The sequence below is a fragment of the Eschscholzia californica genome, unplaced genomic scaffold (assembly GCF_041429995.1).
Source record: "Eschscholzia californica isolate CP2 unplaced genomic scaffold, dmEscCali1.0.p SCAF_2, whole genome shotgun sequence".
NCBI lineage: Eukaryota > Viridiplantae > Streptophyta > Magnoliopsida > Ranunculales > Papaveraceae > Eschscholzia > Eschscholzia californica.
Window position 1 is genome coordinate 7,333,234 of NW_028238309.1, and position 26,176 is coordinate 7,359,409.

Sequence of the window (26,176 nt, forward strand, 5' to 3'; positions counted from 1 at the left end):
TATATAAATTTAATGACAACTTTATTTAAAGTAAGTTCAACTTTTTCATTGTAAATTAAAAAAGTAAATGAGGATACAATTGGAAAGATCATGTTATTTTTTAATGTCAAACTCTAATTAATGATGTTCCTTTAAAAATTAAGTTTTCAAAATAGGTCATCCATTTTGGGACTAAGGGCGTAATATTCTATACTTAGTTGGGCACAGTTATCTTTTAAATGAGCCCGTTTCTTTTTAGCCCACATATTAGGACACTTTTTCATTTATTTCCTAACTATAACTATAGCAAACACTTTCAACAAAAAAAAATTATAGCAAACACTTACGAGCAACAACAATACATGTTGCTCCCAAATTTTCATAAATCCAAAAATGTAAATTAATTTTTTTTCCTACATATAATATAAGATTTAATTGTAGTATAATTACCCTCGCACGACTATTATTTATTCAATTTCAGACTAGTAACTAAGGTGCTGTTTGTTTTTCTTTTTGGGTCTGAATCTGAACTGTCTGAATCTGAATTGGCTGAATTGAATTGACTGAAACTGAAATGACTGAGTTATATTACAATTTGGATGTTTGTTTTTTAAATCTGAATTACATAATCTGACTTAAGATTTTGACATTTATACCCCTGTTTCATAATCTAAACAAACATAGCCTAAAGCCTAAACCCTAATTTCTCAATTGAGTGAAATAAGGAGAAAAAACCTAAACGGCTAAACCTAATTACCATTTCTCTGTCTACCGTCTCTCTCCCAGACTCTCTGTCTAGCTCCGGCTATGGAGTTCTCTCTCTCGGCTAAAGTAAAACCCCCTCTCTCTAATCGATCTTCAGTCTCTTTTCTCTAGATCAGCGAGTGAAACCCTCTCTCTCTCTAAATACCAAGTCAAAGAAAGATTCGTCCTCATCAACCTCTTCAACACCCCTTTCATGAACTATTTGGGTGGTGGTTGTGGTGCTTAAATTATCATCAACAATGGTGGAAACACATCCAGCAGCACCTGTACCAACTCGCCAGTATATGAGTAAACCAAAAGCTTCCATGGTTAAAAGAGACAGTGCAGTAAGTTTAGGATATTGGGTTGGTTGAGAAGAAGAGGTTTGAAGCTTTTTCTAGGGTTTTGTTGAAGTGAGAAAAGGGGTGAAATGGAAAATTGAAAAGTAAAAAAGGAGAGTCTTGTTCCTATCTTGGTAGTTTTTTCAGGTGGTGGCTTGTTCCGGTGGTGGTGGTGGCTTGTTCCGGTGGTGGTGGTGGCGGCTTGTTCCGGTGGTAGTGGTGGCGGCTTGTTCCGGTGGTAGTGGTGGTGGTGGTGGTGGTGGTGGTGGTGGCTGTAAAATGTTTGGCTATATGAGAATATTTATATTTTATGGGGCTATTAGTGTCATTTAACTTATTTCAGATTTGAGTCTCTGTATTCAGACTTGTTGTGAAGTCTGAAAAATGTGATCTACTTTTCAGCCTATTCAGACATTTACACCATTCAGCCAATGTTTCAGATTTTGTAAATAAGAAAAACAAACATCTGAAATCTGAACTGATCCCAATTCAGATTTCAGATCTGAATTTTTTCAAAAAACAAACAGCACTAACTTATAGAGATCGAGTTAGTTCTATACTTATTTATCATCGAACGTACTATACGTACCTTGAATTTTATGAACTACTACATTATTTCTTAAAGTAGATTTCCCATTGAGATTCTTTTTTGCTAACTACCATGCGTCAAAATGTGGTTACCAGGCAAACGTCTACTTCAATTCCTAATATATAACACTGTTTAATAAGTATAACTGCATTTTTCTTCTTGGTGAACTATTAACCGTCACTAAACAATACATTTTGTAACCGTTTTCCTGGAGTCACAAGAGAGAAGCCAACAGCTACGCTATAAACCGTCACCAACTCCATTATTGCATTAAGTTGTGTCCTCAGAAAAATTGATTGCAAAATGAAAATCTAAATCTAAATCTAAAGAATTGTTTTCAAAGGAAATATAAGGAAATTTAAAGCTCCATCCCTACTTTTTTGGGATGTTCGAAAATTTAAAGGTCTATTCCTACTTCATTAGAATGTTAGAAACTTAAAGCTCTATCAATACCTCTGGGTGATGTTTAAAAAGATGTTGCATTTTTAGTCTTTGTATTGTGGCTTTAGATTTCATCCCGAACAGTTTGCACTGTTAGAATATGAGTCAACAAGGAGCTGATAGATCGATAGATATTACTATAGGAGTTCAGGACCTAATATAGTTAAAATTGATTAAAGAACTTGTTTTATTCCTTGATTGTTTACAAAAGAAATATAAGACTCTATTTATAGAGTTACAATACTACTAGTTTCTAATTTTATAATATATTTATTACCTTCTAATATATTTACTAATTCCTAATATATTACTAGTTTCTAGTATCTCTATATAGGAACAATATTATATGGGGATATCTTAAATTATGGAAAGATGTTTCAACACTAACATCTCGAATGATCAATATGTGCGTATTCGTAAACCTGCCCCATAATTTCACTAAGAGAGATGCTAGAATCACAAAAGATTTTGACAAAAAAAAAGTTCACAGCTGATGTGGTGGTTGTGATTTTCATCTCTCAACGACCTAGATTTGGTCAAAGTTTGAAACCACATCCGCCACATCAGCTGGGAACCTTTTTTTGTCAAAATCTTTTGTAACTTTATCATTTCCCTTTTCACTAATTATTCCAAATTCTACATATATGTGTTAAGGTATTAATTCTTGTATTAGTCTTTTATGTGTATTTAGTTGTATTTATCTTTGTATTCAATGGTCTTTCTGTAATATGTACATTTAGTCCTTCTCTATAAATACAACAATACCCTACTGCTAGGGTAACTTGAATTCACCAAATTACATGGTATCAAAAGCTGATAGTTAAAATACTTTTCTGAAAGGATAAAATTTTTTGCTCCCGGGAGGAGATAATTATCTTTTGCATTCGGACAACCAATTTCGTGGAGATATTAGTTATTATCGGCAGTTACTGACAGATTAACAGTTTTTTTTTTGAAATTTGGTAGTTATTGACGGTTCCTTCTTTTTAAAGTTTGAATTTTCACGAATTGAGGCTGATTAAAACCTAGAATTCCCCTTTCCGTCGCTCTTTAGGAGTTTATTTTATGTTTGTTTATCATTTCTGTTCTCAAATTCCTTCGTTGTACCTATTTATCCTTCATGGCTGAAGCTAGCAACAAATTCCTTCAGTAATTCGCTGCTTTGACTACCGAAGAACAAATCCCTATCACAGTAGAGGGAGAAGATTTGACTCCATGGACTATGGATATCGTGAAACATGGTGTGGGCTGGTTCCAGAGTACCAAAAAAGTTGATATAAACCAGGCCTTATCTCGTTTATCTAGGGTTATACATGGCCCTAATAAGTTTAATTTATCTGAAATTAAAGACAACGTCTTCTTAATCAAGTTTCTGACAACAACCGAACTTGATCTTGCTTTGGACAGTTCCCCTTGGGTCATACGGGGGAATTGATAGTCCTCCAAAAATGTCAACCAGACGTAATGCCAAGCGATCATAAGTTTGAATCGGCTTGGTTTGGGTCCAAATGCATGGAATACTACCGAGTCATCTGACTAGCAGTATAGTGAATCGTCTGGTGGAATACCTCGGTAATTTTGTTCCTACTACTAACAAGGAGGCATTAAAATGGTGTTTATTTGGCCGAGACCAACTTGAACTTAGTCTCACATGCCGCTTCCCTTAGATAGTGCGCTCAATGATAAACCTGTTCTCTGTATCAGTTGCTTCTCCCGCCCGCCCATCATTTAGTGACATAGTGGGGTGGGAAGGGGTTTCTTTGGGGTCAGAAGCTGATGATCGAAAGAAAACAGATTCAATTAATGAAAGAGACGAGGTTGCTTGCAAGATAAGGGCAACTATCGGAGCTAGTCCGGAACTCCTATGACTAAACTAATAGGGGTAGGGGGTCATCTTCCTTTCCTGTAGCTTTTTGAAACTCTCCAATACAAAACTTATTGCCATAACCCTTAGGGTAGAGAAGTTGCCTCGCTTCTGTATTTCATGTGGATTCATAGGACACACTATTAAGTTATGTCCGACTATGGTGGCTTTCAACGATTTCTTAAAACAAAATTTATCGGATGAACAACGTGCATAAAGGCCATGACTCCCAATTATAATGAGGACTTTAAAGTCCTTATAATCCATGAAACAAAATGAAAGAAGTGGAGTCTTATGGTCAGGATAATTTGGAAAGTTCTGAACATGGTGGTATTAATGAGTTTTCTATCAAATCTAACTTCGGTGATTTGTTGTCTAATTTGTGTAAAACAAAGAAAAGAGGCCTTCAAGCCTCCTATGGTGTTACAGGTTTATACACGAATGCTCTGTACACGGGAGAGGCATCAACATCTCAAAACTTGGATACTGGAGCACAAAACTCTGCAAACTACATTGACGAGGAGATGACATCAACTGAAGAAAGAACATTAAAATACTATAAAAGATCATCTCTTCAAATTGTATTGGATAACGAAAGGGTCCCGGCAACCCCAATGCCGCAGAATCCATGAATGTTCTTGCTTAGAATTTTCGCGGGTTAGGGAACTCCCCGACAAGAGAAACTCTAAAACAGTTTCTAGGAGCGACGATACCCTCTATGGTTTTTCTCTCTGAATCTAAAATAATTAATTATGTACCTCTTTTATGTTTTAATAACTTTAATCTTCCGAATTATTTTTATGTGCCATCTTTGGGTCGCAGTGGTGGATTTAATTCATGCAACTGTTAATTCCTCTCTACATGAACCATGAGATATTTTTTGTATCTATGGCCCCCCTAATGTAAGAGACAGACCCAACTTCTGGAACAATTTACTTACCAAAATTGGTACTATTTCAAACCCCTTTTGCTGTATAGGGGATCTAAATGCTTTATGTAGTAGTAGAGAGAAATGGGGAGGACATTCTAACTTCCCTTTTATGTCTACTTTTCAGCAGTTTATTCAAAATGCCAATCTTCTAGACCTGGGATTTAATGGTCCAGCATTTACGTGGACAAACAATAAATCCATACATCATCTAACGAAGGGAAGGCTGGATAGGGTGCTGTGTGATCCAAATTGGCTGATGAGATTTCCAGAGGCAGGAGTTTTTCATTTACCTCGATATAATAGCGATTACGCCCCGATCTTACTGAAATTTACAGTTGAAGGCCAACCTCTTAAGACTATTGCAAAGTTTGAGGTATTTTGGACAAAACATGAAGACTATAATCCAATTTTTGCAGACAGATGGGCCCACACAACGGGAAATTTCTTAGATAAAGTAAATCAAGTGAAGGACTCTATCAAAAAGTGTAGTGAAAGAGCGTTTGGTGTCATAAAAAGTCGATTAAACATTTTACATAAAAGACTTCTTGACATTCAATCCCTTCCTCCTACTGACGACATCCTTAATACTAAAAGTAAACTTCAAGAAGAAATGATTTTTTGGAAGAACTTCAAAGAACTAAAGCAGAACAGAGATCGAGATCGAAGGGGGTTCAAAATGGGGACAGGAATACAAAAGCTTTTCATATTTCCATGTCTACTTGAAGACAGAAAAATAAAATTTACCAAATAACTCTCATAAACGGACAGACTACTAGAGACACAGAAAAAATCTCAAAGGAGTTTATAGAGTATTTTCAGAATTTATTCATGACAGTCCAGTTCGTGAACCGCCCACCGAAATCATTAATGCTTATAAGGTATTTTCGATCGAACAATTGGCCGACGTCTCACGGATTCATTCGGCTGAGGAAATCAAATCAGTGTAATGGAAATGGGACCGATCAAAAGTCTCGGGTCAGATGGCTTACCTTGTTTCTTTTTCCAACACCATTGGGAGACTATAGGATCAAAACTTACCTCCTACATTCAATCAGCTTTTGCCACAGGTAATCGACCCCTTTTAAATTACACCACTATTGCCCTCATTCCCAAAAACAGGAATCCGAGTATGGCCTCGGAGTATAGACCGATTTCCATTTGTAATTCGGTTTATAGATTCATCACAAAATTAATAGTCAATAAGATTCGACCTTACTTAGAGGAAGGGATTATCTGGACCCAAAATGCTTTTGTTCCAACCAGATAAATCATTGATAATATTATTATTACTAAGGAACTTCTTCATTCTATGCATTCATCAAAGGCAAAGAAAGGGACCTTCTCACTGAAAATGGATATGGCGAAAGCCTATGACAGAGTGAGTTGCGAGTTCCTTGAACTCGTACTTAAGGCGACTGGTCTAACAAGTCCCGTTTTACATTTAATTTTATCTTGTATTACCACTTCTAGATTCCAGATTAATGGGAGCAAAGTAGGTGACTTTAAGGCCTCTAGAGGCCTTAGACAGGGTTGTTCGTTATCGCCTATCTTTTTATTCTATCCTCATAGTCGCTCTCTCTCCTCTTTAATCATTATGAAAATCAAGGTACATTTACAAGGTATAAGATCAATCCAGCAGCTCCTAGTGTTAGACATGTACTATTTGCTGATGATCTTATAGTTTTTGGTAAAGCTAACTTTGATAATCTAGATACGGTAATACTGTAGCGCCCCAAATCCCAAATCCCAAATCTCAAGCTAAGTGTCTTGAAATCGAAGATTTGAGACCTTCAAACTGGATCCACGAGCAACGCCTACCATGAGTGCACAATCAATACCTGAAAAACAAAATAGTTGGGTTAAAACCCAACTGCAGTAAATTTCTTCAATCCTAAGTCTCGGGTAGGCAAGCTCAATCCCCAATCAAGGAAACATTGCATTCATATTCATTATTGACGTTATCTGGAATTTAACGTGACAACTAACATAATACAGCGAGATTTACCTCATACATGTAGAAACTAACAATTTATATTCTTGATTATTAGGTTTGCAATGTCCTCGCATTCTAATCCAATACTAACTCTCATAATACAACAATCTTTCTCCTTTTCGATAGATATAAAAATATCACACTAATAATCAAGATACACCTTTATAGAATCCAAAATTGACAATTTAGTCGATAAAACATTATGCCAAAAGACACAATCATAAAACAATACTAACGCTCCATACCTAGATCGCATCCGGTAGAGAGGGTCGAACCAACCACCAAAACTCATATAACCCTCCACCAACACCATCACATCACACACACAATAACATCATACAACAAACATAGGTTGAATGAGAGTGTGGTCCACAAGGTCATCCATTGTGTTAGCGTCGACCCCATACGCTCCATACCTAGATCGCATCCGGTAGAGAGGGCCGAACCAACCACATAAACTCATACAACCCTTCATCAACTCCATCACATCACCCACATAATAGAATCATACAACAAACATAAGTTGAATGAGAGTGTGGTCCACAAGGTCATCCATTGTGTTAGCGCCGACCCCATACGCTTCATACATAGATCGCATCCGGTAGAGAGGGTCGAACCAACCACATAAACTGATACAACCCTCCATCAACTCCATCACATCACACACATAATAGAATCATACAACAAACATAAGTTGAATGAGAGTGTGGTCCAAAAGGTCATCCATTGTGTTAGCGCCGACCTCATACGCTCCATACATAGATCGCATCCGGTAGAGAGGGTCGAACCAACCACATAAACTGATACAACCCTCCATCAACTCCATCACATCACACACATAATAGAATCATACAACAAACATAAGTTGAATGAGAGTGTGTGGTCCACAAGGTCATCCATTGTGTTAGCGCCGACCCCATATGCTCCATACCTAGATCGCATCTAGTAGAGAGGGCCGAACCAACCACATAAATTCATACAACCCTCCATCAACTCCATCACATCACACACCCATAACAACATCACACACCCATAATAGCATCACACACCCATAATAGCATCACACCACAACTATTGGCTTTAATAAAGAATTACAAACAAGTCCGCCAAACCATTCAAGCCAACAACACATGACAAGTCAAAATAGATGATGCTCATAATAGATCCTCCCGTGGATCACTACCTCAAACTAACAAATAACAATAATAGTTAACAAATATAGACTCACCAATATAAGGTATCATCTACCTAAGAAATACATTGCTTAAAGAATAGAAACCATGTGAATTATCTCAATAAATTCGCTCATTAGAGATTGTCTCGACACCTAGAAACCATGTGAATTATCTCAATACATTGCTTTAATCAGGTATCAAAGTTTATGGGTTCACCGACGACCACTCCTCTCATCGCTGCTAAACGGATTTTGAGATATTTAAAAGGTTCAGTCGATCATGGTTTGGTTTTCCGCGAGCCATAGTCTTCCTCTTATTGGCTATTCTGGTGCTGATTGGGCTGGGTCCCCCGATGACAGACGGTCGACATCTGGTTATGGAGTATTCCTTAGCCCTAACTTAATAGCTTGGGCATCCAAAACCCAGCCCACGGTGGCCCGATCCCTTACCGAAGTCGAGCATAAGGTTGTCACCCATACAACTGTTGAAATAATTTGGGTAAAGAACCTTCTTTTTAAATTAGTGTTTCATTCTATCAAACCTCCAATTATCTACTGTGATAACATTAGTACTACATATCTTGCACTTAATCCCATTCTTCACTCTCGCACTAAGCACACGGCGACCGACTTCCATTTTGTTCGAGAAAAAGTCAAGAATGGTTTACTCAAAGTTCTATTTCTTCCCGGTGATGAACAATTGGCTAACATCTTCAACAAAGGGTTATCCTCTTTAATATTTCATGATCTGACTTTCAAGCTCTCCCTTCTTACTGGGTGTTCGGCTTGAGGAGGGGGGGGGGGGGGGGGGGGGGGGGGGGGGGAGGTGTTAAGGTGTTAATTATTGTATTAGTCTTTTATGTGTATTTAGTTGTATTTATATTTGTTTTCAAGGGTCTTATTGTAATATGTACATTTACTCCTTCTCTATAAATACAACAATACCCTATTGCTGGGGTATCTTGAATTCACCAAATTACAGTATGATCCTAATCAATGTACTAATATACTGCAACATTAAGTGATAATAATTTAAGATTGTTTTGTATCGTTTGACGTAGACGCTCTGTTAAGTGATTAATTAGGTTCTTAATTAAGATGTCTCATTAAATCGACCGTATGATATACATCGAGCCATGGGGGTAGTAGGTTTTAAAGGTAGTTGGTCTATATCAAGACGATATGTAATCTTTAGGATCTCAAGTATGCTTAATACCTCTTGACATTGTAATATTCCAAGTTCCATTTAGTTGTAGATTAACATACGTCATGATCTGAAGCCCAATCTAGTTGAGTGATAACATGTGTACGTCCTTCCGGTACGTAGTAATACAACAAGATTCAAATCCTACAGTTTCTAGAGAGAAAAAAACGCGAGCTGTAATTGTATGATGTTCTTACCCATATGGAAAGTACTCTATATTATTCAATAGTTATTTCTTGGGATAAAAGTTCGATCGTGTTCAAGAAACTAATCAAGATGCAAAAGGATAAGAACTAGATAATCACGTACGGTACAAACACACGAGTCAAAGGGTAAAACAATGCTATTAATAACTATATGAATTTGAACTAATTATTACTACTAAAACGAGGGTCTTCATTTTCTACATCCACTTAATGACCCATAATCCTCTACTTAACCCCAGATGAGTTCTTTCAATACAGATCAAGAGATAAGTAGGTGAGAAAAACTTAATTAAACTACAACAACAAGGTGTTTTGTAACGGCTATAAGACGTTATAAATAAGGCACCATCACAAAATGGTGTTCGTGACGTCGACAAGTCATCAGAAAGAAAACCATCACAAAAAACCCGTCGCTAATCTGATTTGTGATGGCTCTGCCTGTTATAAAAAAAACATATATAACGACTTTTGGCCGTTATAAACAAAACTCTTGGTGTTCTCAGAAGCATAATACTACGGCGGGGTGAAGCACTGAAGTCTAATACAAGGCCATAGGTGATGCCCCTGCTGAACTTGTTTGGACTCAATGTTTGTTTACCAAGTGGAACAATAAGGAACATTCTCCTCCTACACTTGAGTGTGATAACCTTAAAGCATCTCAACTAAGTATGTTTGATTGAAGCGCTTTGAAATAGATATGGTTGAAATTAGCAGTCTTAGGTCATGCACATTTCACCTCAATATGATACTCTAGAGTCTGGAGTGTTCTCTTGCGGATCTCTAATTATTCTAGTCATAACATATTATATTTTGATTAAGTAAAAAAATTCCTGTCGAACAATCACTAATTTTTACTATCAATTTATGAGTTCTAAGGGGACAAATAAAGTATTGTAGAGACTCGTGTGGGAGATGCAAAAAATTAGTGGATCTCGACTCTTTCACCTAAGAAAGATGATTCAATCGGCCACTTGACATCGATGACGATTAGAGTTTTTCTTGAGTCTCCCATGCGAGATGGTCTTAGAATTAATATTTTTATTTTAGTTAATTACCATGCTTTTACATGAGGATATGGTACATTAATAAGGCAAATATGCTGTTTCAGTGCTTAATTAATTTGCAACCGTGGGTAAGAAGACGACTTTGTTTTCTAAGGAATTATATAAACAGTTGCTTTATAATATGTTGTGTTACAATCCCTATTGGCACATAAAAAAGGTCAATATGTACATCCCAAAACCGTCATCAAATTCCTTCATTGCACTAAATATTTTCGTTTACAAAAATTAACTTCTCTGGGAAGTCTATCTTGTAAGAAAAAAGAGTTTTAGCGCATAAAGTAAAAGGTGAATATGATCCTAATAAGTGCATTCTTTTCAAAGGAGAAGAGTGGAAATATTGAAAGCTCTGTCGCTACTTATTCTAAGGGATATTTAAAGAAATATTGCGTTGTTTTTCTTTTTTCTTACTCACTCGGCACTCTATAATAATCTAAATGGTTGGAATATGAGTTCTCTCATCGACTACATCTAAGATACTATTTCAAACGCCAACAACCCTTGGTTGGAGTTGTAAGAGGTATAATCTTGTATCATAGAGGTCAAGGGTTCGAGGCAATCTACATGTATCCACACACTATTAGAGGATCCAGTAGCTGATTAAGTAGGTTTCTAAACCCTAGATATCACAGGGAGGAATAGAATTTCTCCTTCTTAATAAGTCTTGCCGTGTTAATATCCGGAACTCCTAACAGAAGCCTTATCCGTAAACTCAGATAATATTTGCTCACATGAAAAATTCATAACCAAATTTAAAGTTTTCTATACTTATGGATGAAACCTCAATAGTATTCAGGAAACCAATTAGTTGAGATGGTTTTCAAAACGAAAGGAACCACAAAAACACAATAAAAGCACCAAGAGCCAAGGCTCAGGTGGAAAACCCAAGTACCAACAAACATACTACAAAGTACTGTATCAATCTGAAGTAAATAGTACTACTAGCTAATAGGATGTTCTTTTTCTCAAGCTTGATGAATGTCATCGATCTTCCGAACCTCATATGACCATGACCTCTTTCACTGCAAATCAAGAGACAAAAAGTGGTAATCATTCATTGGTAAGATCTCCAAATTAGTCTGCGTAACATAAAAAAGAAAGACAAATGATCACTTGTACTCATGGAGCAAAAATTATACTTACACTACGAAATGATAGTTTCAAAATGATCGATAACTTGCAAGTCCGTCCAGGTTCCTAGCCCAGAAGTTGGAATTAGTCTTGCAGCCCGTGTTTCCAAATTAAAGAAGACCAATTTGTTCCTCCCTCTTGACAGTAGAATTTCATTATGCCTCACGCTGGTCGAATGTACCCTCATTGGAACTGCAGCCTTTGTTACCCAACTGGGCATTTCGAAACTATATTTTCTTACCCAGGTCGACTCGTTGTCGGTGGGTATCTGAAGTACATAGACTTGCATCTCCACTCGGTTCATCATGCACACAGCCAAGCTCCCATTCAGTTCAAGCAAGTAAGGAGTAAAAGGATCCTCCGCATTCACACAAACAGGCAGAACATGAATTCTGTGCTCTTCAGTAGTTATATCGACCGATAATACTGAACTAAGTTGTTCGCTTGGCCCTAATATCCAATGAACCGCTCCAGCCGCCTTAATATGCTTGGTTCGGTTGGGGATATAAGGGACGAGCTCCTTTTCTCTCCAATTGGAACCCCTACCCAAAGTCAGTATTTCAAGTCTAGACATGTCATGCGTTGAGGGGTGATTGAATGCAAGCCGAAACAGTTTGAATATCCTGTTGGTTGAATCACAACCTAAAGCCAAATGTAAAGTTCGGGTTGTTGGCTTTGGAGCTGCAAAGCATTTCTTCATAGCAGGATTGAAGATCCTGATGATATTTGGATTAGCAAAGACCGTCATACAAATAAATCCATTGCAGGAATCCATTACAGAATAGGAACTAGGCCGGAAAAGGCGTGGGTTAAAAACCTCTACCACATTATCTGGCTCGTTTCTGTCTGGGAGGAAATATAGAGGGTACAAAGTTTTTGGCAATCTCAGCATATGCATTTGGCAGTTATTTGGTTTTATCAAGTATCCTGATTTCTCTTTCCATCGTCCGAGGTGTGTCTTGATCGTATAAGGATGTTTGATAAGACATTTCCAAAGCTTACAAACTCTCTTGTTCTCATTGAGAGTCTCGGCAGGTAATCTTGAAAAGATATCAACAATAATCTCCACAGGGAACATGTTCAAGTGGACGTTAACCATGGTATATAGATTAACCTAAGAGAGAATAATGCAACAGTAAATCAATTTATAGTCAACCATCTTGAACTATAGAAACTACATAATTTAAAGGATCCAACTAGAACACAACAATCATATGACATTTGCTAATCCTGTGATCTTGGTTTATGGAGAAAAGTTAAATAAAAAATAAAAATGAGTTGGAAGACTATGCATGCCAACAAAACAAGAATCTCCTTGCATAATACTTGTAATAATGTTGTACAAATTTTGTTCTTTTAATAAACCATGGAATATTTTATACACATTAACCCATATTGATAGGGAAGGAGTATATGCATAAAAAAGAAAGATTAGTCTATGATTCATCTAATCTCTAATATGAAATATATATGTATGTGTACGCTTGGTCGACGTTACCTTATGCGGGAGAAGAAACCCCCTAAAACTAAAATATTACGTGTTAAATGTCTCTTTCGACAAATTTCTTTTAATCTGAGGTGGGAATGTCTATGTGGTCAGGAAGTGCCAAGTTAGCTTTTGCGTGAAATTCCAAAGAAGGAAGTATTCTTAAACCTTTTTATATTCCCAGCTTAATTTGCTTTATCAAAAAAATCCTCTAATATAGCAAAGATTCAGATTCGAGTCCATTGATTAATATTTTTTCAAGAAATTAGGCGAAGGCCCCATTTTAAGTTATGTTAAGATAAAACAACGAGTTATATTTTGTTTGGTTAAAAATCCAACATTGGTATGTTATTTAAGAACTCAACATTTTTTTAACCCTTTTGCAATCAAATGCAAGCCGTTTTGGAAACAATTTGCAACTCTTTTGCAAGCAATTGCAATCATATTACACATTTTGTGAGCAGTTGCAACCCTTTTGCAAATAATTGCAAACCTCTTGCAAGCAATTCAAAAAACGAAAATACTTAAAGAGCTGAAGACTAGAAAAAAATTTGTAATCTTTTTTTACCAAAACAAAAAATTTATAAGGAATTTTAACCGAACTTCTGTTAATTTTTTCCTCATAGAAGAAAATATTTTGAATCGAATTATTTGGAAAATTGTGAAACCGTATTTTTGTTTTCCCTTTTTCTCAAGTAGGTAAAAATATTACTTTTTTTTACTGCAAATCAAGCCACTGAGAAAGCCCCCGAGAACCTAAACTTATGTTAAATGAAATCATCTTATCTTCTTTGGAGCCTTCGTAACATCATTTCATTATTTTTGAAATTAGTTTTTAGGTGGGACCGTAACTAAAATGTGAGAGACAAATGCAAATTAGTCAGAATTAATCAATTTTGTCTGAAGAAAATCAAGATTCATACTCAAAATATCAAATTTGTCTTAACAAAATAATTTTTTATAAAATTTCTCAACTACAGAATGACGCAGATCGGATTATGCAGAGCCGATTGTGGTATAAAACACTTTGCTAGACCAAACTCACATTTGATGTCGTTTTTGGTCTTTTGTTTTTCTCATTTGCTTTATTTTAAATCTACTATAATTCATGATACAAGAAGAAATGTAATTTGTGATCAACATGTAAGTGTATGTAGATACCTGTGTTGTAGCACTCCTTTGAAGAAATTGCAGCTAGAAGAAACCTTAGCTAATCGGATTAAGAAGATAAAATATCCCTAGTCAACGAGCTAATTTATAGAAAAAGATGTGTAGTTGGGGAACAAGAAGCAACTTCCAAATAATCCAAAAAAAACGATGTCATGTATACATAGAAAGGTCTTAATTCTTTTCCATTTTTAACTTGATAATCCTGAAATCGGGACAATCCAAGAGATTGTTGAAAATTTATATATTAATGTAAGAAACAAATTTAGGAACATGATTAAACTTGAGTTTTATTTGGTAAAAGATATCTTTTTAGGTTGGTGACTGTATATGTAATAATGGTGTGCATTAATATTGGGACACTTACAATACATATTGCTCCCAAATTTTCATTAATCCAAAAATGTAAATTAATTTTCTTTTTTCCTAAATATAATCTACGATTTAATTGTAGTATAATTACCCTCGCACGTCTATTATTTATTCAATGTCAGACTAGTAACAAACTTATAGAGATCGAGTTAGTTCTATACTTATTTACGTACCTTGAATTTTATGAACTATTACCTTATTTCTTAAAAGTAGATTTGCCATTGAAATTCTTTTTTGTTAACTACCAGGCAAATGTCTACTTCCATTTCTTAAATTATGACACTGGCTAATGTAACAGTTTTCCTGGAGTCACGAAAGAGAAGCCAAGAGCTACGGTCCAAACCGTCACCAATTCCATTGCATTAAGTTGTCTCCTAAGAAAAATTGATTGCAATAATGAAAATAAAAAATTTAAGGAATTGTTTTCAAAGGAAATAACAAGAAATTTAAAGCTCTATCCCTACTTTTTTGGGATGTTAGAAAATCTAAAGGTCTATCCCTACTTCTTTGGGATATCGGAAACTTAAAGCTCTATCACTACCTCTAGGTGATGTTTAAGAAGATGTTGCATTTTTAGCCTTTGTTTTGTGGCTTTAGATTTCATCCAGAACAATTTGCACTGTCAGAATATGAGTCAACAAGGAGCTGAAGATCGCGAGCTATAGATATTACTATAGGAGTTCAGGACCTAATATCTCGAATGACCAATATGTGCGTATTCGTAAGCCTGTTCCATCATTTCACTAATTACTCCAAATTCTACATGTATGATCCTAATCAATCTACTAATCTACTGCAACATTCAGTGAGAATAATTTAAGATTGTTTTATATCGTTTGACGCAGACGCTCTGTTAAGTGATTAATTAGGTTCTTAATTAAGATGTCTCATTAAATCGACCATATGATATACATGGAGCCATGGGGGTAGTAGATTTTAAAGGTAATTGGTCTATATCAAGACGATATGTAATCTGTAGGATCTCAAGTATGCTTAATACCTCTTGACATTGTAATGTTCCAAGTTCCATTTAGTTGTAGATTATTAACATACGTCATGATCTGAAGCTCAATCTTGTTGAGTGATAACATGTATGTCTTTCCGGTAATACAACAAGATTCAAATCCTACAGTTTCTAGAGAGAAAAATACGCGAGCTGTAATTGTATGATGTTCTTACCCCATATGGAAAGTACTACATATTATTCAATAGTTATTTCTTGGGATAAAAGTCAATCGTGTTCAAGAAACTAATCAAGATGCAAAAGGATAAGAACTAGATAATAACGGCATAAACACAAGAGCCAAAGGAAACAACAATGCTTTTTAATAACTATATGAATTTGAACTAATTATTACTACTAATACGAGGGTCTTCATTTTCTACGTCTACTTAATGACCCATAATCCTCTACTTAACCCCAGAAGAGTTGTTTCAATACATATAAGGAGATAAGTAGGTGACACTACAAAAACAGGGACTTTTGGCGACGGTTTTTAGTGACGGTTTTCTGAAAACCGTCAGTGAAAGCTGGTAATTCTTCGGGCACTCCCAAAATCTAACAACTTGGGTGTCTTTCCCGTTTGTGCCCTAGTTTCCTGTTCGAGAGAAGGGAGAGAGAAATCGACCAAGAGAACGAGAAAGAGAGAAATCGACCGAGAGAACGAGAAAGAGAGATGAAGGTACCAAAGTGTAAACCCTAGAAAAGCTTAGACGAAGCTGCTGATGCCGAGGTTTGTTGTTTCGCACTCTAGATTCTTCGTTCCTCTTTGTTTCTAATGTGACTGTGTTAGCTAGAATCTGAGGTTAAATTTATATACATGTTGTGATCTTTTGATATGTCTGTGTTTGAATTCGAGTAGTTTAGATTGTAATCTTGAAGGATTGAAAAGCTAAGTTCTATGATTAAGATTATTCTCTTATTATCTCCCCAAATATTCATAAGGCTACAATTTTTACTTGAATTCTTCACTAGGACTTTTCCAATCATCTCCTCCTTGCTCAGGCCAAGACTAGCAAGGAAATCCACGACACTCTTCAGTTTTGAGTCGATGTTGTAGCTGACAAGCCTTGGGTTGAGCAACAACAACTTACCCAACTGTTTTTCTCGGATCCCCAAGGATTCGAAGAAAGCTGGTAACGGGCAAAGCTTCTCCTCAATGTTGTGAGAGACTATGTGAAGGAATTTCGTTATAGCCAACGTAACCTCACTTAGTTTTGTTCCTAAGGTCGATAGACACTGGACCATAGGCACAAGTTTCTCATTCAGACCTAAAGTAAGTATCTTCGGGCACTTGGAAACAACAGCAGGAAGCTTTCTCTCTTGAATACCAATGCTTTTCAAGTAATCCCAGTTCTCGGTTGCTCGTTCTCTCTTAGCACAAATCGTCGCTAATAATCGCTTTTAGCAGTGGTTTTATAACTCGTCGCTACCAACTGTCGCGAAAAGTATCCCCGACGGAACGACGGATTCTGATCCGTCACTAAATAGTTTCTGCGACGATTTTCTTACATTACGGACAGTTTTATGCCGTCGTTAAAAGTCTCCATTTTTGTAGTGTGAGGATACTTAATTAAACTGCAACAACATGGTGTTTTGTAACGGCTATAAGACGTTATAAATTAGGCACCGTCAAAAAATGGTGTGACGTCGACAAGTCATCAGAAAGAAAACCATCACAAAAAACCCGTCGCTAATCTGATTTGTGATGGCTCTGCCTATTATATAAAATCGTTTATAACGACTTTTGGCTGTTATAAACAAAACTCTTGGTGTTCTCAGAAGCATAATACTACGGCGGGATGAAGCACTGAAGTCTAATACAATGCCTTAGGTGATGCCCCAACTGAACTTGTTTGGACTCACTGTTTGTTTACCAAGTTGAACAATAAGGAACAATCTCCTCCTACACTTGAGTGTGATAACCTTAAAGCATCTCAACAAAGTATGTTTGATTGAAGCGCTTTGAAATAGATATGGTTGAAATTAATATTTTTTGGGTCAAGCACATTTCACCTCAATATGATACTCTAGAGTCTGGAGTGTTCTCTTGCGGATCTCTAATTATTCTAGTCATAACCTATTATATTTTGATCAAGAAATAAAATTCTGTCGAACAATGACTAACTTTTTACTATCAAGTTATCAAGTTATCAAGTTATCAAGTTCTAAGAGGACAAATGAAGTATTTTAGAGACTCGAGTAGGAGATGCAAAAAATTAGTGGATCTCGACCCTTTCACCTAAGAAAGATGACTCAATCGGTCACTTGACATCTATGACGATTAGAGTTTTTCTTGAGTCTCCCATTCGAGATGCTCTCAGAGTTTATATTTTTATTTTAGTTAATTACCAAGCTTTTAAATGAGGATATCGTACATTAATAAGGCAAATATTCTATTTCAATGCTTAATTAATTTGCAACCGTGGGTAAGAAGACGACTTTTGTGCTATGGAATTTTAAACAGTTGCTCTATAATATGTTGTGTTACAATTCCTATCCGCACAGAAAAAAGGTCAATATGTACATCCCGAAACCGTCATCAAATTCCTTCATTGCACTAAATATTTTCGTTTACAAAAATTAACTTCTTTGGGAAGTCGATCTTGTAAGAAAAATAAATTCTAGCGCATAAGGTAAAAGGTGAATATGATCCTAATCAGTGCATTACTTTCAAAAGAGAAGAGTGGAAATGTTCAAAGCTTTGTCGCTACTATTTCAAATAAATCAATCCAAATACCTATATGTAAGATCGATACTGAAATCTACATGTATGATCTAGTAAAAATTATAATCTAAAGTTGTTTAAAGCCGCTCACTATTAGAGGATCCAGTAGCTGATTAATTAGATTTCTACTGAGGGTGTCTATTTTAATCGACTACGTGGACATAAGAATTCAGCTTGAATTCAGACATCAACTATAATGTTGGGATGTTACTGGATTTCTCTTCTTCTGAGAAAATCTATTCCTCCCAGGGAGATTTAAGGTTTGGACTCCCTTTCTTAAAATTGACTTGCTGTTTGGGCTGTCTTTTTCTAGTGTTGCATTTTGGACTCCTTTTTTTTGAAAAAGAGGTTAAATATAACAAATCCTAAATACTTTGGACTATTTTACCCTTCTTTTCTTTTTCTTCTTCTTCTTCTTCATGGTGTCATTCCACAACTCCATTATCAACTTCAAATAAAATTCTTCAATGATCAAGAACCTTTGTTACATGATCAAGAACCCTAAAACCAAAAAAAGTTTCATATTCATAATTCACCATTAAGAGATTGTGATCTGTTAAATTCAAACTACTTTTAATCTTTACTTTACTACTACCTCAGTGCATTTAATAGGCATCAATTTATATAAATTGTAATTCCTCTCTCTCTCTATAAATCCCATTGAAGTCAATGCTTTTCAACCTGCACATTAGGCATTAGTAGATTGTAAACGCGAACGACAAGCACGCGAAAGGCTTGAAAGAGATCCAAAACACTTTCATCTTCGCCATGAACAGATCTAGAGAGAGAAACAGCGTCTTATTTTATCTCGTTTTTCTCCTTCTCATCTCAGTAATAGCCCGAATCTTGAAGTAGCGTACGAATTGGCTTCTTGGCGTTCTACTGATTTGCTCCTCATCCATGTTAATAAGGGTAAAAGACAAATATTCCTATCCAAGAAATTCAAAGGAAATATTCTCATATGTATCTCCAAGATATGGATGCACTAGAATTAGAATTATTTCTATATTTACGTTATTTATTTCCATCCATTTTAATTCTCTTCTAGTATAAATAAATATGGAGGTACATGATTTTCCCAATCCAAAAACCTAAATCTTTCACATGTCTATGTCTGCGATTGGATCTTTATAGGAGCAAGCTATATTCGAAATTCAATAACATAAGATCAACACACTATATTAATGACTACCAGCTTGTTGAAATTGTCAAAAAACATACCATCAACTTCACTTTCAGTTTCAGTATCAACCTCATCTTCACAGAACTCATATACTTTAGTCTTGATATTTAACCATTTCTTCACAACAATTTAAGGTCAAAATGCCTGCACAAATCCAAAACTCTAATTCCATTAACACCCACAAACATTACTATGAATTTATAAAAGCAAGTGATCAAACAGTTTGTAGCCATGTGATGCAGGCGCATCTAAGACGGCCCCACAAGATCACACGACCATGGCCTAGTCGGCCAAAGATTAGCAGTTTAGTAAGAGTCCTAATTTAAGTATGATTCATATCGAATCTAGGTTTAGGAAGTTTCATTATTTCAGTATCTCTATTATTTAGGAAAGTCCAGTTTGTGTCTATCTAGGAAAGTTTAGTAGTCTATAAAAGGAGGTCCAGTCTTTGTTTATGATTCATATTGAAGATAAAAACCCCTTGAAGTTTAATAAAGTTTAGTTTATTTACAGTTATTTACCGTTCTTCGTTTATTTATATTGTTCTTCTTTTAATTCCGCTGCGACTACATCATGTGGTATTCAGAGCCACCAAAGTTTTTGGCTAATGATTCTGGAAATTTTTTTCCAGACCAATTAAATCAGTTTCAATCGTATTCTATTCTTCAAGAAGATTATAATCAATCAGATTATACTCATGAAGGAATAACGAATCGATACTTATGCGCATCATGTTTGTATGCAAATAGAGCTTCGTACGATTATCATTGAAATCAAGGAGAAACCGTACGAGAAAACTCATCACAACATCCATCTTTTTATTATCCGACCAAAACCGAACCACCACCACCACATCCGTACTCTAATTATACACCACAATCTTTTCCTTGTCAGTACCAACCGTCACCACCACCACCACCAGTGTGTTATACACCATCACCTTCATCTTATTATTACCCGACACCATCCTCAGAAATACAACCACCACCACCACGACCACCATACTATTGTTATACACCACCTCCTTGTTCATCACCGTATTCACCACCATCTTCAACACCACCTCCAAACTCTTATTATTCACCATCACCTCAATCATCATATTATTCTACACCTACAACAGTTACTACAACTTTTGAAGTCGAAAGAGGGAACATTGAAAGAGACCATGTAAGAGAAATTTTACCACCGCAACCGTCTTCTCTTTTTGGAACACTTCAATCACTTAAGTACGAAAATGATAGGATGAAAGATAATTGTGACAAGTTCGAGGCCTTATTACTTCGACCATCTTCCCCGCCTATTATGTCCACAAACCATGAAGAAGTAACATATACTCAAGAAGGACATGGCATGAAAATAGAAAAAGATGAGTTCGATGTTGATGAACCATACTCCGATGATATTAAAGAAGATAGTTTCCGATTTCATATGGATAATCTAGAAGATCAAAACAAAATCTTGGTTCAAAATTTTTGTGACATCACAACTTCCGCTACAGAAGAGTTTTGTTCTTAGAAAGTCATAACTGGGATCCCGATTCTTCTGTCTCTACTTTCGTAGGGAACAATATTCCCATCACCGACAATCTCACTAACCCTAATTCAAAATCGATTTCTCCTTCCTTTCTTCCTTTATCTCCACCATCAGTTCCATCTATTAACCAGCAACTTTCAATTTCATCCAGGTTTAAATCAATGGTTGCTCGGCCAGACATAAAATATGTCACACCTGCTGCTAGACGTCCTGGAGATGACCATACCCTCTTTGATTTGAATAGTCATTCTGGTCCTGATTCGTCAATCATGGGTATATCACGAGAACCTAGGCACAAGAGACGTGCAACTGGAGGCAAGAAGACGGCTTGGAGGAAGAAGCAAAAGTACAAGCTTGGAAGACAACCAGCAAACACAAAGATTTCAAGCTCCAACATAGTTCGAAGGGTTAGGGTTCGTGGAGGAAACGTTACAAGGAGAGCCCTCCGATTAGATACTGGAAATTACTCACGGGGAAGTGAAATTGTTACTGGAAAATCTCGCATTGATGTGGTATATAACACATCTAACAACGAGTTGGTTCGAACTCATACTCTAGTGAAGAATGCCATTGTTCAGGTTGTCGCCGTTCTATTAAAGCAATGGTATCTCCGACATTATGGTCTTGCTATTAGGCGTAAGAAGAGTACTTTCACTAAGAACGAAGTTGAGAAGGATAAAGCTGTAGTGGAGGAAGCAAATAAAAGCACCCATGTTGTAAGGAAAATTGAGAAGCGTCAAAACGCGAAACAGAAAGTTGCACTCAAGGGTGTAGGAAAATTTATTGATGTCACTGCTACTAAGTTGGCACAGTTTGAGATGAAGAAGGGGGAGATTTCTAGTTCGGGAAACATCTATGAAACCGTTGTTTACAAATTGAGTAAGGAAACAACGAAGGAAGAAGAATGTGACGTTGAAAAAGTAGTTGAAGAGAAGGAAATTGATTCCCTGTTTGAAGACATAGATTTTTACTCCACCCTTTCCAATGGTGGATTCAAAGCTATTAATAGGAATTTATTTGCAGAGATTATGAAGCCAATTCGGAAGAGTCCGAGTGATGCCGAAATAGTTGTTTCCGGTGCTGTTCTTGTTGGTAGATCAATTGGGATATTGAAAGATTGATTCCTTTTGCCGGATTTCTTTGAAGGACAGGAGCTTTGCACATGTATGTCCCTTGTTGAAGGTGTGGATCACAGTGTTGTGGTCCTCGCTGCTATTGTGAGTGGTGAGGGTACTGAGAAGGTTCATGACTTATCATTACTGGTAGTCGCTCCTCTTTCTCTAAGGTTGGAAACGGCTGAAGATGTTATGCTTTCTTTAATTCCTAGGAACACCACTACTCCTACCAAGAAGGCACAGGTCCTCGCTAATTACTCGAGCAATCAACCTATTGTGTTGATTACGTTACATGTCGGCAAGATAGCTATAACAAGAGACCGCAACTTGTTGGTTATGGTTTCTAGACTTAATGAAGTTGCACGTGGAATGTTAGTCCAAGTTAATAAAAAGGAAGAAGCAAACAAGGTCATGCATCAGAAGAAATTTAAGTTTTTTTTTTAAAGAACAATTTGGTATTTGCAATCTTCCTTGTCAAACTACATCATGGGTTTTCGTTTGTCGTTGGTGACTTGGTCCCTTTCTCTATCCATCGGATTTCATACACCGTTCGTGCAAAGTGGGAATTACGAATTGCCATGATAGGGTTCATCGTATGTGGGTGTATCAAATTATTTTCTTCATCGAAACGGTTCGGGACGAACCTTCTGGGGAACGAGGAGCTGATGCAGGCGCATCTAAGACGGCCCCACAAGGCCACACGACCATGGCCTAGTCGGCCAAAGATTAGCAGTTTAGTAAGAGTCCTAATATAAGTATGATTCATAATGAATCTAGGTTTAGGAAGTTTCATTATTTCAGTATCTCTATTATTTAGGAAAGTCTAGTTTGTGTCTATCTAGGAAAGTTTAGTAGTCTATAAAAGGAGGTCCAGTCTTTGTTTATGATTCATATTGAAGAGAAAAACCCCTTGAAGTTTAATAAAGTTTAGTTTATTTACAGTTATTTACCGTTCATTGTTTATTTATATTGTTCTTCTTTTAATCCCGCTGCGACTACATCACCATGAATTTAACAATATCCCAGATTTTTTCACACTCAAAACGATAAAAAAAAACAGAAACCAAAAAAAAAGCACTTATCTGGCTTCATTAGACGCAAGACCCAGATGCTAACTAATTGAGATGAGATAATTCTAGAGAGAGAAACTAGATATAAGAGGATTTATAGAGAGAGACTGGAATACTCCATTGTTTGATGATCAAAATTGAAGAGGTTGAAGGAGATATAAATGTTGATAATGGTGAAGTTCATCTTGCTTAGGTAAAAAAAAATTTAGGGGTCCAAAGTGCAATATTGATTATAAAAGGGTAGAGTGGGAATTTTCTAAAGTATAACTTAAGAGACGGAATATTCTCGGATGATTCTGTTAAAAGGGAGTCCAAAATGCAACTTTGGAAAAGGGAGTCCAAACAGCAAGTCAATTATAAGAAAGTGAGTCCAAACAACAAATCTCCCTTCCTCCCTCCACTTGCTCCCTCCCCCAGCCCTCCAGCTGATGTGGCAACACCTAATGTGGAGCAAATGAAGAGAAAATATACTCAAATTAGATGTTTCCACATCAACTGGAGGGTTGGGGGAGGGAGCAAATGGAGGGAGGAATAGAATTTCTCCTTCTTAATAACTCTTGTCGTGTTAATATCCCGAACTCCTAACAGAAGACCTATCCGTGTTAATATCCCGAACTCCTAACAGAAGCCCTATTGCTTTGAAGAAAACCAAGAGCTTCAATTGTAGCTCCTGTACTTGGGACATCGAATGGTCTACTTAATCTCCTACCTTGTATGTTAGCTAGACAACAATGGTAGTTTCATAACCAGACGAACTCCTTCTTTATTGACTAGTTGATAGCTTTTGAGAATTAGCTCACTTTCTCTTCTCTACTTGATGTGGTAGAGTAAGCTCTTAGATATATTCCACACCTTATTCAAGTCCCTAAGAGATCTTATATGGAGTTCTAAGTTAGAGTCCAACCCTAATTAGATTCCTAAGAAGTTTTGTTTGTTCTTTACATTCTATAGTGGAGATAACATCAATGTCTTCTTACTTATTAATATGTTTTGAATGATGTTGTTGATTAATGTCATTCAAATTGTCTAATGCAGGTCCCAAAGTCTCGCAAAATAAATCTGCAAACATTCACAAGTTAATTTAACTCGTAAGTTCATTCAACCATTTTTTTAGTTTCTCTTAATGAAAAGAATTGCTTCGCTTAACTTTTTCACAGGATTATATCTCTCCAAAATCCCTTACATTTCTCACAAAATGATCTAACCTTTCTTTATTGTAAGAATGCAAGTAGTTCATCTTTGTCATCTTCTTCGTTGTTTTAGTTTTTGTAGATTCTCATTTTAGTGACCTTCCGAATTTATAAAGGTAATTGTAATTAGTTTTTTTTTCTTTCTTGATTGTTTGAATTTTAAGTCTTTTTTTAAAAAATTTGTTTTTTCATGTCTCTCTACATTTTATGTAGTCTAATCTTCAAGATGTGACGATAGTTTGGATTATTAATTTATTAATCTTTTTATTCCTTTATATTACAGGAGAATGCTACAATGAATCGGATACGAAGTAGAACAAAGAAGATAAAGAAGAAAGAGAACCAAGAAGCAGATTGGTTGTTCTTTTTACTACATCTATTTCTTGCTTTCGTTTTTTCATGTACAATCTTATTTAATTTTATCTGCGTTGATAATTTCATGATTAATAGAAATTAAGTAGTTTTGATTTATTTTGTTTAACATTAATGTAGCAAAGTTATGTTGATTAATATAGATTAAAAACCTACTTTTCCTGATTGTGGGATCTTTATGTATGTTCACTCTAATCTTTAAGATTTGATGATACTATAATTAACCAGATTACAATCTGAGTTATCTTAAGATTTCAGGTTTAGTAAGTTTTACTTTTTTTCTTAAGTATAATGTTACATGCACGTACAAGCGTGAGCACGACTCCGACATCATGCACCATTAAGACTTAGTCGACCGTGACGACCTAAATATTATTACTCAAAGGCCGTTAGCCAAAAGGGATCTATCGCGCCCATAAGGTGCGATAGACACCCAATATATATATATAATGTATATAAGTGAATTTTGAAAAAGTGTATTTTGGATTTTTCGGTCACGTTCCCTAGGAACACAAGATAAAACATTAAATTGTTCCTTTTTTTAGTATATAATTTTCCGCTATCTTTTTTTCAAATGAAAGATATGATATCTTCACTTTTCTTCACAGGACATCCCAACTAGGTTGACACCTCATGGAGCACAATATCTTTTCAACTATCTCTTGGATTGTGTTGATTTCAAGATTTCTAAGTTAAAAGTAGAATATAATTAAGACCCTTCTATATATACAAGATATTGTTTTGTTGGATTATTTGGGAGTTCTTTCTTGTGCTTCTACTACATTTTATTTTTTGTGTCAGTGAGCTCGTTGTCTAAAGATATTTTATCTTCTTAATCCATTAACTAGGTTTCTTCCCGCTGCAATTTCTTCAGAGTGTGCAAAAAACAGGTATCTGCATATACTTACATGTTAATCCTAAGTTATTTTCTTCTTGTATCATTTATTATAGTAAATTTAAAATGAAGGAAAGAGAAACTAAAGACCAAATAAGACACTAAATGTGAGTTTAGTCGACTCAATCAATAAGATGCAACTGGGACTAGCAAAGTGTATTTTACTACCATCGTCTTTGCATAATCCACGTCATTGTGTAGTTGGGAATTTTTATTAGAATTGGTTTTGTTAATTTTGAGTATAGAAATTTGATTTTTTTTCGGGAGAATTTGACATACACCCCCACTATTATATGAATATTAGGACTACACCCCCACTTTTTGAAAACTTTTGATATACACCCCCACCTGGACGAAAACCGTCAACTCAGAGTTAAGTTGGGCGTGTGCGAAACACACGCGCC

At 35.9% G+C, this 26,176-nt stretch overlaps 1 pseudogene across 1 annotated transcript; it reads left to right on the plus strand.

Annotated features, from left to right (window-relative positions):
• The first annotated feature begins 20,441 nt into the window (after positions 1 to 20,441).
• LOC147555790 (small ribosomal subunit protein eS8 pseudogene) lies at positions 20,442 to 23,318 on the plus strand (annotated as a pseudogene). Its single transcript, XR_015234986.1, has one exon. The product of XR_015234986.1 is annotated as a small ribosomal subunit protein eS8 pseudogene (transcript).
• The last annotated feature ends 2,858 nt before the right edge of the window (positions 23,319 to 26,176 follow it).